The 13815-nt window shown below is 45.7% G+C and overlaps 1 protein-coding gene across 1 annotated transcript in view; it reads right to left on the bottom strand.

The window, feature by feature from the left end:
- ARHGAP25 (Rho GTPase activating protein 25) overlaps positions 1-13815 on the bottom strand; it is a 624418-nt gene that overhangs the window by 531116 nt on the left and 79487 nt on the right. The gene's annotated exons all lie outside the window — the stretch shown is intronic.

Raw genomic sequence — 13815 nt, 5'->3', positions numbered from 1 at the left:
AAGCCCCCGTTACAAGGGAAACCAACCCATCCTGGATTATGTGTGGACTCCTCCGGCGCAAGGGGGGGGATACAGCCAAGCACCTAGACCAGTGAACTCCCCTCCTAACTTCCCACCGGAGGGCATAAATTCCCCAAATACTGGGCCGAACTTTTTTCCCAGGTATCCACCAACTTCCAACCCCAAAATCATCCATCCTTCTTTCCCCAATTCCCTGAGCCCAGAACGCTTAATCTGGGAGAGGGGAGGCAAAGGGTGGAGGGGTACCCAAATCTTCCCAACCCGGGGTACTACCAGAGAAGGCATAGCTACCCTTCCCGGGATCAGCCCAGGGGAGAAAACCGAACCCCGTATCAGCCGGAGCGGGTTTCACAGTTAGAGCGCCAGGTCCAAAATATGGCACGGGATCTGGGTCACATGCTGAGGGCTCAACAGAACCCTCAGATGAGCATGCCGGCGCAGAATGCCCCAAACTCTGGGCCTGGTGCTCCAGAACAATGACGGGAGCAGCACCCCGATAACCCACCGGTTCCCAGGGAGGAGGCACAAGGGGAAGGGGGGTGCAAAGCCTGGGAGGAAGCTTCCTTCCCCACTTGTAGACAGCCCCTGGAAACCCAGGAATCGGAAACAAAATCTCCTACCCCTGAAAGTCTGCCACCCAAGGAGCAGAGAGGAGGTTGGAGAAACAAACAGACCCATTTTGTGGAGGAGGTACAGATCTTCCAATTTGAGGGAGAGGGATCCTCAGAGGATCCTGGGGAAAGGATCTTCTCCTTCAGAGATGGGGGAATTCCTCCCAAAGAAAAATGTGTCCCAAGGGATTGAAATCCAGACTGGGTAGATGTGGGGACTGAGCTAGCGCGGCCCATCATCTCATCCCAGAACCAACAGCAAGAAAATCCCCTAGTTCAAACCCATCCTGGTGACTGCCTCCAAAAAGGGGGGGCGGCACAGAACCAGAACCAGGGGAACCCACAACGGCTCTGATTTCCAGTTGCCAACATTTTCCTGCAGATTCCAATGACTCTCCACAGAATTCTGCCCAGATCTCTTCTCTCACAATGTCCAAAATGAAAAAATTGGCCCGCGAGTTGTCCAAAAATGTGCATTATCTGTGCCCCCTTGAGGAGAAGGAGGGAAGATACTATGCCCCGGTACAAGTACAGGGTACAATTTTGGCATTGGTGGACACTGGATCCCAAGCTACCCTTTTGTCCAAAAGGGCCTTTGATGAACTAAATGCAGGAAGGGGGAGAATTACCGTATTCCTCTCACCTCTCTTCCTGGACAACTTCAGAACTATGACGGGAAGGAAATTCCCATCGAGGGGACTGCAGATTTGGACATTAAAATTGGGCGACACAAGGTGAAACACCCGGTCATAGTAGTGACTCCAGAGGGCGCCCCTTGTTTACTAGGGAATGACCTCCTCAGAAGGTTGTCACCCCTAATAGATTGCATAAACAAGGTCCTCTGGACCTAGAGTAGCCAACCAATAAAATTAAAACAGAGTGTCAACCATGTTAGTTTAAACGGCACATGCCACATGGTTGAACAAAAATCTGACCAAGTAGAATTTCACTTCCAGAACAACCAAATTCCAGACGTGACATTAATAGCAGTAGGACAACAGACCAGTGATGGGGGGTCCTTTCTATTTCTGAAAATCAACCTTCCTTCCAGTTTAAGGTGGTATTCCACACTGGAAGGAAACAATCTGAAATTCTTTACTAATCCACAATCAGACATTCCCTATCCAATAGTTCCGAAAGATGTGAAATCAGCTCAAAGCCTGGCTGATATTCAGAAAATTGGAGAGCAGTTGTTCATCCCTGTTCAGTTAAATGATGGGATGGACTCTGTTCTCGCCCGAGTGTGTGTGAACAACAGTAAGAGCTTCATCAGCGAAGCCATGTTCCGCCAACTCCCAAAAGATCCAGCCATTCCCACATTCAAACTGATAGACAAATGGGAAATGGATCTGGAAACACCCAATCCTAAACATCTCCTGCCAAGCAGGTGTATGCTCAAAATCTCCATTGGCAACAATAGCATAGTCCATAATAGTTGGGTCGTGCAAGAAATTATCATTCTCAATCGCTTTGCCATTAGTTTGGACCTAATAAACTTCAAAGCGTGGTCCCGATTAGCGGATAATCCCATGGGCTTTGATGATCCAGAAAAAGCATTTAGGTCAGCTCAATTGCTACCTTTTGCAGTTGAAATTCAGATTAAAGAGGAAGTCATCATCCCAGAAAGGACCCGACAATTCTTCCTGGAAGTGAAAGTTAAAAGAGGACAAAAATTGAAAAACCGTGATGCTCATATTCATCTAAATGCTTCTCTCCCTCAGCAAGGGTTGGGGGTAAACCCAACACCATTAGTCAACATAGAACATGACACCATTCCAATAGAGGTGGATAACAGCGACTTAAAGAGTATTACTCTAGCCGCAGGCACCATTATTGGAATGGCGGTTGATGACCGACATTTTTCCATTTATTTAGGAAATGAAATGTTAGGACCAATCCCCAAGGACTGTTTTGACAGTGACAGTGATGACAATACAACACCAGACAGGATCTTTACCCGGCATGGGGGGAACTTCCTGGTGTACACTTCCTGCCCTTATGGTAAGGAAGATGTGACTTGTGACTTCAGAAGGGATGAGGGGATTTTCCAGGTCCATGAGGGCTGCCTTTCCCACCTGAAGCCTCCAGTCCAAATCAGCACCCTGACCAGTGACTTCTCCACCCAGCTGGAGGAGGCCGCTGAGATAGCAAAACCAGAAGTCTTTCCAAGCTTCAGGCAGATGGTGGAAGAGAGAGTCAACCTAGCTGATGCCTGTGTGACTCTGGAACAGAAGCAAAAGTTGAAACAAGTTTTCTTGGATTTCCAAGATCTCTTTGTGGTAGACTCATACGACTGTGGTCGCACCGACATCCACACAACAACAATTCCCACGGACCCTGGCATGACTCCAGTGTTTGTGAAGCAATATCGCTTGCCTCTCGCATCCATGGAGTCCCTTACTGAAATAATTAAGAACCTTGAGTCCCGGGGAATAATCTGTCCAGTACACAGCACCTTCAATAATCCGGTGCTGGGAATATTGAAGCCAAACGGCCAGTGGAGACTCTGCGCCGACCTTAGGGAGCTCAACAAATGGGTCCATACTTCCCAATGGCCTCTTCCCTACATTGACCAAGGGCTGGCCCAGATCCAGGGGTCACAGGTATTCACTGCAATAGACCTGACCAATGGATACTGGACCATGCCTGTCAGTAGGGAGGACCAATACAAACTGGCTTTTACCTTTGGGGGCCAGCAATACACATGGACCCAGACTCCCTTCGGATACCTCAACCCCGGCAATTAATTCAACATTTTCCTACATAAGGCCATGCCCGACCTGGGTGCGAGGGGTAACCTGGCTTATGTAGATGATGTCCTCATCAAAGGTTCATCTGTGGAAGAACACATAGCGGAGATCCGTTATGTTCTGACACAGTTGAGGGCTGCAGGAGCAAAACTTTCCTTTCAGAAAGCACAGTGGTGTAGAACCCGTGTTAATTTCTTGGGGCATGAGATTACTCCTCAAGGTCTCAGTCCCCAGGAAAAGAAAGTGGAAGCATTTCAGAAACTAAAAGACCCCACAACTTTGCGGGAACTAAGGAGCCTCCTTGGACTGACTAATTACAGCAGAAAGTTCATTGAGGGCTATGCAGAGATCACCAGACCCCTGATTCATCTCTTGAAGGGGGGGGTTAAGTGGGAATGGGGTCCAGAACAATCCGAGGCAGTAAGACAGCTCAAAAGAAGCCTCTCACAAGCGCCGTGCCTAGCTTACCCTGTCAGAACAAGCAGTTTTTCTTGGAGACAGGGTTCTCTAATACATGCTTGACTGCAGTATTATATCAAAAGCATGACAAGGTCAATAAAGTAATCTCCTATGCGAGCAAAACTTTATCCTCTGTGGAGGAAAAATTCAACGATTGTGAGAAGGCACTCCTGGCAATGGTGTGGGCATTGAAGAATTACCGCCCATTTATCCAGGGGGAACACATCATAGTGGAGACTCCACACCAGCCTCTGCAATATCTCCAAAGTGACAGAATCCGGGCCGGAAATGTGAGTAATTCCCGAATTACTTCCTGGGTTCTGTCAATGCAAGGCTTTCCTGTGGAGGTCAGATATGGCCAAAACAAGAAGAGTCCCCTCGCGCAAGGTCTGGCTGACTTGCATGATTGTGCCAGAGAAAACTGTCTCGAGGACGAACGTCTAAGACAAGTGTGAGGGAATGCCCACTGTCTATGTGGATGGATGCTCTTACCATGTTGACAACAACGGGGAAAAAGAACTAGTGGCCGGCGTAGGGAATGCATGGGTGAATGAGTCCCCAGAACCCTCCGCTGGATACAAGATTGGTCCCCGAAGTAGTCAGCTGGCAGAGTTGATGGCTGTGCATCAAGCCATCCTCACTGCTGTCCAACATCAACTCCACAAACTGGTCATAATCACAGATTCGGATTATGTACGGAATGGGTTCGTGAAGCACCTGGTTAATTGGAAAACCAGAGGCATGTTATGTGCTAATAACAAACCCTTGATACATGGGAAGTTAATCCAAAATATTGATGATCTGGTCACCTCGAACGGGATGACCATCTACTGGAAAAAGATCAAGGGGCATTCCAAAGTAGAGGGACCAGTCAAAACTGGAAATGACTTAGCTGATCAGCTGGCCAAAACCAGGGCCATCCAAGGGAATCTAATAGAGATTGAGTCCCTGTTGGGGGAAATCCAGGTCACTGCTATCACTAGGTCCCAGACAAATGCTCACAATGATCTTTCAACTGCACAATGGACAAGGAGACCCCAGATGCTGATTTGATTACGGCTCAGAAGGGGGATCCAATAATTGGTAAGTTCTACCAACACATTGAGGACCCTGAGAACTTTCCCCTGACGGAAGTTAGAGTGTTGATGAAATGTCCAAAGATGTTCCGAATCCAAGACGGTTTCTTGGTAAGGAAATCCCAAGCTGGCTATGATCAGTGGGTGGTTCCTACCTCATTCCGAAGCCTGATGTTAAGTTATGCCCATGATGCGGCCACAGCCGGTCATAGGGGGTTTCACACAACACTTGAGATCTTAAGAGAGGTTGCATACTGGCCACACATGGGGCAGGACCTCGACCAATACTTGAAGGGGTGTCTTGTGTGTGCACAATTTCAGCCAACATCCCTTACACACCGTGCGCCTCTCCAAAAAGAGGGGGATGACACTGCCATGGTCAGATTTGCAAGTCGACTTCCTAGGCCCCGTGATTCGTTCCTCTAGGGGAAATAAGTACATGTTGACGGTGACATGCTTATTTACTAAATGGGTGGAATGCCTCCCGGCCCCAAACTGCAAGGCAGAAACAGCAGCTGCCCTGATGATCAACCACATCTTTTCACGTTTTGGTCTACCCCAAAGGATTGAGTCAGACAGAGGTAGCCATTTTACCAGCAAAGTAACGACTAAGATGTGGGAGATACTGGGGGTTAAAAGGAAGCTAAACATTGCTTACCGGCCAGCCTCTTGTGGTGCAGTAGAACGTTACAACCGAACCATTGTGAGCATGTTAGAAAAAGTTTGTGGCAGATTCTGGGCCAAGTTGGGATATCCGATTACCTCTGGTCCTAATGGCCATCAGATCTACCCCTTCATCTGCAACTAAAATGTCACCGTTTGAGCTGATGACTGGACGCAGGATGGTGCTTCCCCAGCATTTGCTCTACAGGACCCAAGAGCAAACATTGATCAATGCCTCCACAACTCATGAGTATGTTGAAAATTTAAGGAAACACCTCCAACATGCTTTTGCCTATGCTCAGCGAAACCTAGAAAGATCAGTTGATAGCATGAAGACTCACTATGATTTGAAGACTACTAGGAAAGACTACAATGTGGGAGACCGGATCTATCTATACAATTTCCAAAGGAACCAGGCCAAACAGTGGAAATTTCTGCCTACATGGAAGGGACCTTTTGAAATTGTAGACAAGATCTCACCAGTCGCCTAGAAGATCTGCATCCCCAAAGGCAGTTTGGCGGAAGGGGAAGACAAGTGGGTCCATATAAATCAGCTAAAGTGTTGCCATCCCAGGCACACTCTGCAGCAACTGGAGGAGTCCTCTGCAATCCCAGAGGGGGCCGCTCCAGAGTAATACAAGTCCAACCCTAAAATATTCCACATATAGCCTATAACATTTTATGATTCTTGAATGCAAATGTCTCCTGATTTAAAAAATGTATATGTTCGCCCGACCATTAATAGTGGTGGGGAAATGTCTACGAATATTTTTCTGCCGCTTTGCTTTGTCATCCTGGGAGAGATAAACCATGGAGACTGACCAAGGAGGACGACCCGGGGACCGAGAGCAAAGATCCGAGGGGCCCGAGGTACCGTCCGAAACTCCCATCAGGAACGGCAAGGAGAACCGACCGATCCACCCTTAGGGAGGAAAAGATGCAGAACTTTGCCATCGGCGGAATCAGAAGAAGATGAGGCGAACATCCCAGATCTTGCGAGTTCCATCGGTGAAAGATCAGAATGGCCATCGCAAGAGGGGGGGCTTGTGAGATGTTTTTACCCATGCATCCAAGCCCTACAACAGAACTGTGCATTACTGGCATTGAAAACATCATGATGGGCAGAAATCACCAGAAAATGCACAGGGAAAACATGAAAAATAGGTTGCCATCCATTTTTGCCTCTGTCAATGTTAATACAAGAGACCATTGCCAGGCATTATCCTTTGGCTACACACAGAGCAAAACCAGTGCTAAGGAATATGGTGCTGTTCAAAATCTGTTTTAATTAATGTCAAAAATTGCTAAAATCATGGGCACAAAATTACTCTACTGCAGAATCCACATCAATACCATGTTAGCAAGGATCATATGCTATCAAGTAAAATCCTTTTTTTTTAATGTATTAATTCAAGACAGCTTCCAAAAATGGGCGCAGTACCGGCACTTGACACTAACCGGCGCTAGCGATCTAAACTCTGATAGGAGACTGGTATATCAGGAGCTGAAAAGGAACCTAAGCCAGCTGGGACTTCAAAGCCTTGCTGGTTAATGAGAATTCTTAACACCTACTGTTCCCGGGCCCTATACTAGAAGGCAGTCTGAGTTAATTAAAAGTTCAAGAGGCCTCTGTCTATGGGAAGCTGTCACACCTCAGAACTCCACACCAGAAGACAGGAAATCACAAGTTTCTGTTAATCAAATGGAGAGTGGCACCCTGGACTGATGCCCTGCTAGCAGGAAAAAACAGACAAAGGATGCCTTTAGCTGAATGGGATATGCTGATTTGAGGTGTAATTGTCAACAGTTGCTCTGGGGAAGGCAAGACACATGATCTCTGAGTCAAGCCAAGTTCCCGGGCGCAGGGGCAAACAAAGGGGTGTACTGAATTGAGAGCAAATGTATGTTTTATTAAATTGCTTATAGAATATTGTATTAAGCTGACAGAAATGTACAATTTGGGGATTCTTAATATGAGAAATGTACCCACAATTTGAGACTAAGCTCAACTCTGTGTGATGGTCTGAGACCGAACCCCATGATTATTAATACTACAGACACTGTGCTTACACTAGAGAATTGAAAACGTATTGTAATGTGCTCAGGGAGGGGTTGCAGGTCTGTGTTAAATTTGATGCCGAACCGACCATGGAAAAACCCACTAAAAGCGCAAAATGTTGTCGTTTCTGAACCGAAGCTCTTGGAAAGACCAGGCTTGGACAGAGACCTGTCTTAATTCATCTGTGATGTGTACATGTATTATGAACCACGTGTGTATCTGGGAAACCTGTTTGTTATGAAAATTAATTTTCTAAGTGAAACCAAAGGGGTGTTTCTTCAATAGATTGCAAAAGGGTAGCATCACTCTGACTCACAACTCAGTTATCCAGTTAAAGTACAGAAAATCCTCTAACCTATCAGGATCCTTAGTAGGTTGGGCATAGAAAGTTAGCCTTCCCACCCATTTTCAAAAGACATAAAAAGAGCCACTGAGACCTAGGTAGGGACGGCTCTTTCCACTTTCTTGCGATGCACTTTGACGGACGACTTCAAATTCAGGCAATATTCAGAGACCAGAACTTAGAAAACCAGGCTCCAGATTCCAGAACTTTGAAGTAGAAGGCCTACTACAAGCAAAAAGTATTCTCAGCTGGCCTTACAATTTTGCAAACTGATTTACCCCAGACTTCCAAGGGGCACCTCAGAATAAAACAGCCGAGTTGTGCTGTTTGATTCTAGCCAAGAACTTTTGCCAGAACCAGACCCAGAGAGCAGTGCTGTATCCAGAACCGCAGACCAGACCAGACCAGACCGCTGTGCAGTGGCAAGAACTTTTGCCAGAACCAGAGATCCAGACCATTAGAGCAGAGCTGACCCAGATAGCTGTGACTTCAGAACCACCCGCTAGAAGTCCAGTCTAAACCTGTTGACCAGATCTTGATGGCCTATTTCAAATTTATAGTGTGAGTATCCAGCCAGAACTGTGCAGAACCAATCTCTTAGTCTAAAATAACCTCATGCCATCCATTTCAACCTATTTAGAACTGCATAGAAATCGTGTGTCCATTCTGTGATTCAAACCTGTGAAAGTGTCAATTGTCATTTGAATCTTACTTTATTTCTGAGAATCTACCTCCACTAAATCATCTGCATCTTTTGAACGGCACGTCCTAGGAGCGAGATTTTCAAAAATTTCATTTTAAAGCCAAGAACCTAAGCTTTCAAACAATTACAGCCCTGCCGGACCCGGTAATTGCCTATTTGCGGGCGCAGGAAAAAAGATGCTCCAAATTCCCTTTCGGCCCCATAGGGCTGAATGGGAATGGGAAGGTCGGATGCACCAGATCCCTTTATAATGGTGCTGGTGCATCCGACATGGTGTGCTCATGGGTGCCATTCTGCCCGCCAGGTCCGACCTGGTGGGCAAAATGCACCCGCGAGCACAACTTGTAGTTTGCCGGTCCAGGAACTACTGTACCGGCATGCGTACGGGTACTGTAGTTCCCGGACTGGCAAACTTAAAATGAGGCCCATTGTTTCCTGTCTAACTGGTCTCTTTAAGATGGAGATGCCTTAACACGCAGTAGTGTCAATCCAGTCCAGTGACTGGATGATCTCTATACACATCTTCAAAGTCCTATGTACAGGTCTCGCCTAAGAGACTGCACTAGTTGTACATCAGTAGATGTACACATTTCAATTGATTCCCATTGCCTGTCATCTGCCTCCCGGGTATTCACAAAGATTCCTGCCCTTACAAAGGGTCTGCGTTGCAAGGGGGTGCTTGAGGGGTTTATAGCCACGGGTCTTTTGGTTGTAGCCCCGGATAGAAGTTCAGCTGCTACAACCAAAAGGCTAGCTATCCCCGAGTCCCAACAGTCCCTACATTAGCATAGCCCTGGATCTTTTCCAGAGCTAGCAACACCCCTGTCTGCACAAACACTTGTGTACGAGCACGATATAAATAAAATATCATATCATATCACAAGGAGAGCCTTAACATTCATCCTTATCAGGTTGACTGATTGATTTTAGAGTTGTCAGCAGAGGCGTATCACAGCTTGAGCCCTGATTGTTTGGGTTAGCCACACAATGACCATGGCCTTGAGTTCTCAGCAGTAAGGGAATTGCACAGATCCATAGAGAGGGATAGATTACACAAAACCCTACCAGCCTTTTGCTACAACTGGAACAAGGGGATTTACTGGTGGAATTGCTTAGCCTGGGGAAAGGATAAGAGGCCATTGCAGCGAATGGCAATAGTGTAGGACTTAAACCTGCAGTGCAGACTCTTACACAAAGAGAGCAGGTCATATACAAACATGTACAACACTGCCAACAGCAAAGGAACCATAGAGTTAAAAATAAAATATGTATTAATGGTTTCTGTGCTAGAACCTTTGCAGAATATGCACGTTGATGCCTGACCCAGGATTGGTCTGAAATAATTCTGCTGTAATCTAAAAATCCATGGCTCGATGCATTACATTGAACCTAATAAAAGATTTATTGTTAATCATATGATTATTTTACTTTTTACTATATTAATATTCTATTAAGCTAATTATGTCCATTCCAATACATTTAGGATACTTATTTTCGAGTTTGTTACATGACAACCTTTGTTCCAGGTTTGTTTTCCCCCTTGTACCTTTACTTATATTGAATCTCTGACATTTATAAATTCTTTCAAGACTTTCTGGATAAAACACAGCGTGCGAGTAAGAATCTATCCTAAGCTGTAGATATGTTTGCATGTATAGTGAGCCTATGGAGCGGGAGTGGGTGAGGGTGGTTTGGATAGCGGAAGTGGGGCATGGTGGATACCCCCCCATTTAAAAAACAGGGGTCGAAGTAACTGTATTCAAAATGAGCGTGTCAAACCATTCTGAGAGCCTTGCTATTAGAATGTTGATGCATGAATGATGTGCAGCTCAGGAGAATGGTGGGTGGGTCTGAGAGTGATTGTTCCATGAGTGTCAGCTGGGGGCGTGAGCTGGTATGATAGGATGGCCGGTGGGTCTGCTCCTTTGTATGTTATGTAAACTACCTATCCCTGTCCCTGTCCAGTCTTATGTGACACTGTAAATACCTCAAGAGTAACTGGTCTAGGTACAATTGTACATATGTATACTAAAGCTCCACCTGGAATAATAATTGGCTCCACAGGTGGTCTGTGTTTGAGTGTTGAGCCCAGCTTGAATGACAACGTGGAGAGTTTACAACAGGTCTGTTGGTTGACTTTTCGAAATATTAGTCATCGAATTCCAAGGATTAAGAACAGTTGGTACCAGTTACCTCAGAAAGTTCTTGCACTCAAACTTGTTGGGGAATAAGAGTAACAGGTTGGCATTTATACCAGAGGATCCAGTATTCACCACAACCAACACCAGGGTTAAGGAATGGGGTTGTGATAGTCAAGTTGCTCAGTTCAGGTTCTGTGGCCTCAAAGAAAAACAATCCACTCAACCAATTAGAGAGATTTGGCAGTAATATACATAGGCCTGCGATCATCCCTAGCCAAGAAAGACAGTAAATAGGTCTTGATTCAAACAAATAAGGCAGAGCTCTGTTAGAAGAGGTATGGGGCTTCACATGACCCTTCTTGAGCTTGTTGGCATCATGCCTGAGCAGAGACTCATCTGCAGGCTTTATCAACAATGACCTCACCAGGTTAGGAGAATCTATGGACAGACCATACAGTACTTTCGCCGGCACTGCACGGAGAACCTGCTCCCTAACCATTGATCCTCTTTGAACCAGCTTTATAAACAACAGTCTGCCTAACAACAGATGAACATTATGAACGTTATGAAATGCAGTACAAAGTCTGGCTGCATCTGCAGCTAACTCCTGTTATCCATACAGAAATTTGTAAGCATCAGTAACCATACTGATTTTTGTGAAACAATATCACATGTCATTCTTGGTCCCCCAACCACACACGATCATCTCAAAGCAGTGGACCCCAAAAGACATACCCTTATGCCTTGATAAAGACCCTTTTGGTCGAAACACATGTTAGCTGTTCTACCCTTTAACACATTGCTTATTCTTGTTGAAGTGTGTTAATACAACCTATCACAAATACAGGCCTGACCTGCCTCAGGTACAACAAGACTGTAAAATATGAAATGTGCCATCACATTATAAACAAATAAAGCACCGGAGATATCTCTTTGATAAACACTGCATGCACAAATCTGCCTTTGGTCATTCTTTATCCAATGTAACCACCTCGGGGCACTCTGGGTGTTGCCCCAGACCAAGGCACTTCCTGCAGACATAAAAACATCATTAAATGTAACACAAGCCCTAATACAGTTCATCATCCACCCCTCCTTTTTCTCCAAGGAATAAAGTTATCCATCTTTTAGGATGCATCACCACTGCACAAGTCGTGTTTGCACTTTGTGCGGTGGGCAGTTTGCATATAAAATCCATAGTGAGTCTAAACCAAGGTATGTGGGGGCCTGGCATCTTTTGCAAAAGGCCAACGGGTTTCCCCCTCTGGTCTTCCCCGTGGGCACATACAGAACAGGATAAAACAAAATCTTTGACACTTAGACATGTTAGGACACCAACACCATCGTTTAACCAATTCCAAGGTTTTGGTGATGCCAGGGTGGCCACTGTGCTGCACCACAGCACGTGCTGCAGGGTGAGTCAGTTCTAGAATGATCACTAATTAGGCTTTTGCTCACATCTTTATTCATCGCTATAAGTCAATTATAGGTGTCTCTCTATCAGCTCCATTTGGAAGAAGTGTGCTACAAGCAGGATCTGCACAAATGTGTACACATAAATCCCACAGGTGTGTATTAGCAACCAACTTGCTTTTTTCTAGTGTGCTAATGCTTTTTGCAATGACTTTTAGACATGTAGGCTTCACTGCTGGATACATCTTCAGAGAGTAAAGACTGTGATGAGGAGGAAGGATGTGCAGTAACGTGGGAACATGGATGGTAATCAGCATTACACATAGCCCTCCCTACTCATCACAACCCTTACATAATTTCCCCTTCTTCTCAAGTAAACATCTGCCTTATATTTCGGAGGAAAACACAGAAGAAAGGTCTGGGAATGATTGGATGTCATGCCCCAGACTAAGTGAATGAGGATCATTTATAGAACATGGTTTCACAAGGGTTGATCTATCTGGAAGGCTAAGCACCTACAAAGGGGAAGGTCAACTTTTAACACTTGGAAGAAACAACCACTCTAGCCCTCATATGTGGTGAGACACCTGAAGCAGCTACCACAAAAAGTTTAGAGGACATGCATTATGTAGAGTAGATATCTATTCAAGTTTTTACCTGTCAAAGGATACCCATCCCTAAGAGGAGATAAGCAATGCAGCCCTGAACTTAAGGAAGGCATCAATCCGGGGTCGGATTTGCCCATCTGCCACTCTGTCCGTGGCCGGGCCGAAATCATGTGTAGTCCCTGGGGGCTGGTTTCTGCCCACACCTGGGCCGGTTTAAAAGAAAAAGGTTTGAAAAAAAGAATTTTTTTTTAAAACAAATAAAAAGCACCCACAATGGCATCATTCATCAAAGCAAGGTAACAGATGTTACCTTGCTTTAATAATTGATTTGCATGCATGATGTGTGCATCATAAATTATGATGCATGCATCATTCACATGCTGCTGCAGCATGCGGCCAACTTTGCACCAGACCTGCAGATGAACTTAAGTGGTCTGCTGTTAAATCTCAGTTACCAGTTTAATGGTATCCACTACAGAGTAATTGCTCATTTTACTATAGCTGATATGATAGCTCAGTAGGTTGAGCACTGGCTGCTGTGATGTGTGTGTGATCTGCAGGTTTGAATCCCATTAAGGCCATCTCAGCCTTTCATCCCCCCTGCCCCCTTTGGCTGATTCAAACCCTGACACAGCCCTTTCCATGCTCCACTCTGCTATATCTGATACTCTAGATGTTCTTGCCCCTGTCATGAGGATCCGCCTGAAGCCCAAAGCCAAGTGCAACCCCTAGTATGACTCAGACATTGTCACCCTCAAACGCAACTGCAGGGTGGCTGAGAGGAAATGGCGTGCTTTGGTACATCCTCTGACAAACAGGCCTGCCGCCTGCTCCAAAGGCAATACCGACTCTCTGTCCTCACCAAGAAGAGAGCTCACATCCAAGCCTGCGTCTCTGCAGCATCTAACAACTCGGCTGAACTCTTTAAAATCTGCAAGGAACTGATCAATCCTGCCGCAGTCTCTACC

Source organism: Ambystoma mexicanum, chromosome 10 (assembly GCF_040938575.1).
Source record: "Ambystoma mexicanum isolate Mex_15411 chromosome 10, UKY_AmexF1_1, whole genome shotgun sequence".
Lineage (NCBI taxonomy): Eukaryota > Metazoa > Chordata > Amphibia > Caudata > Ambystomatidae > Ambystoma > Ambystoma mexicanum.
Note: the sequence above shows the minus strand (reverse complement) of the source record. Positions and strands in the feature narration are given on the sequence as shown.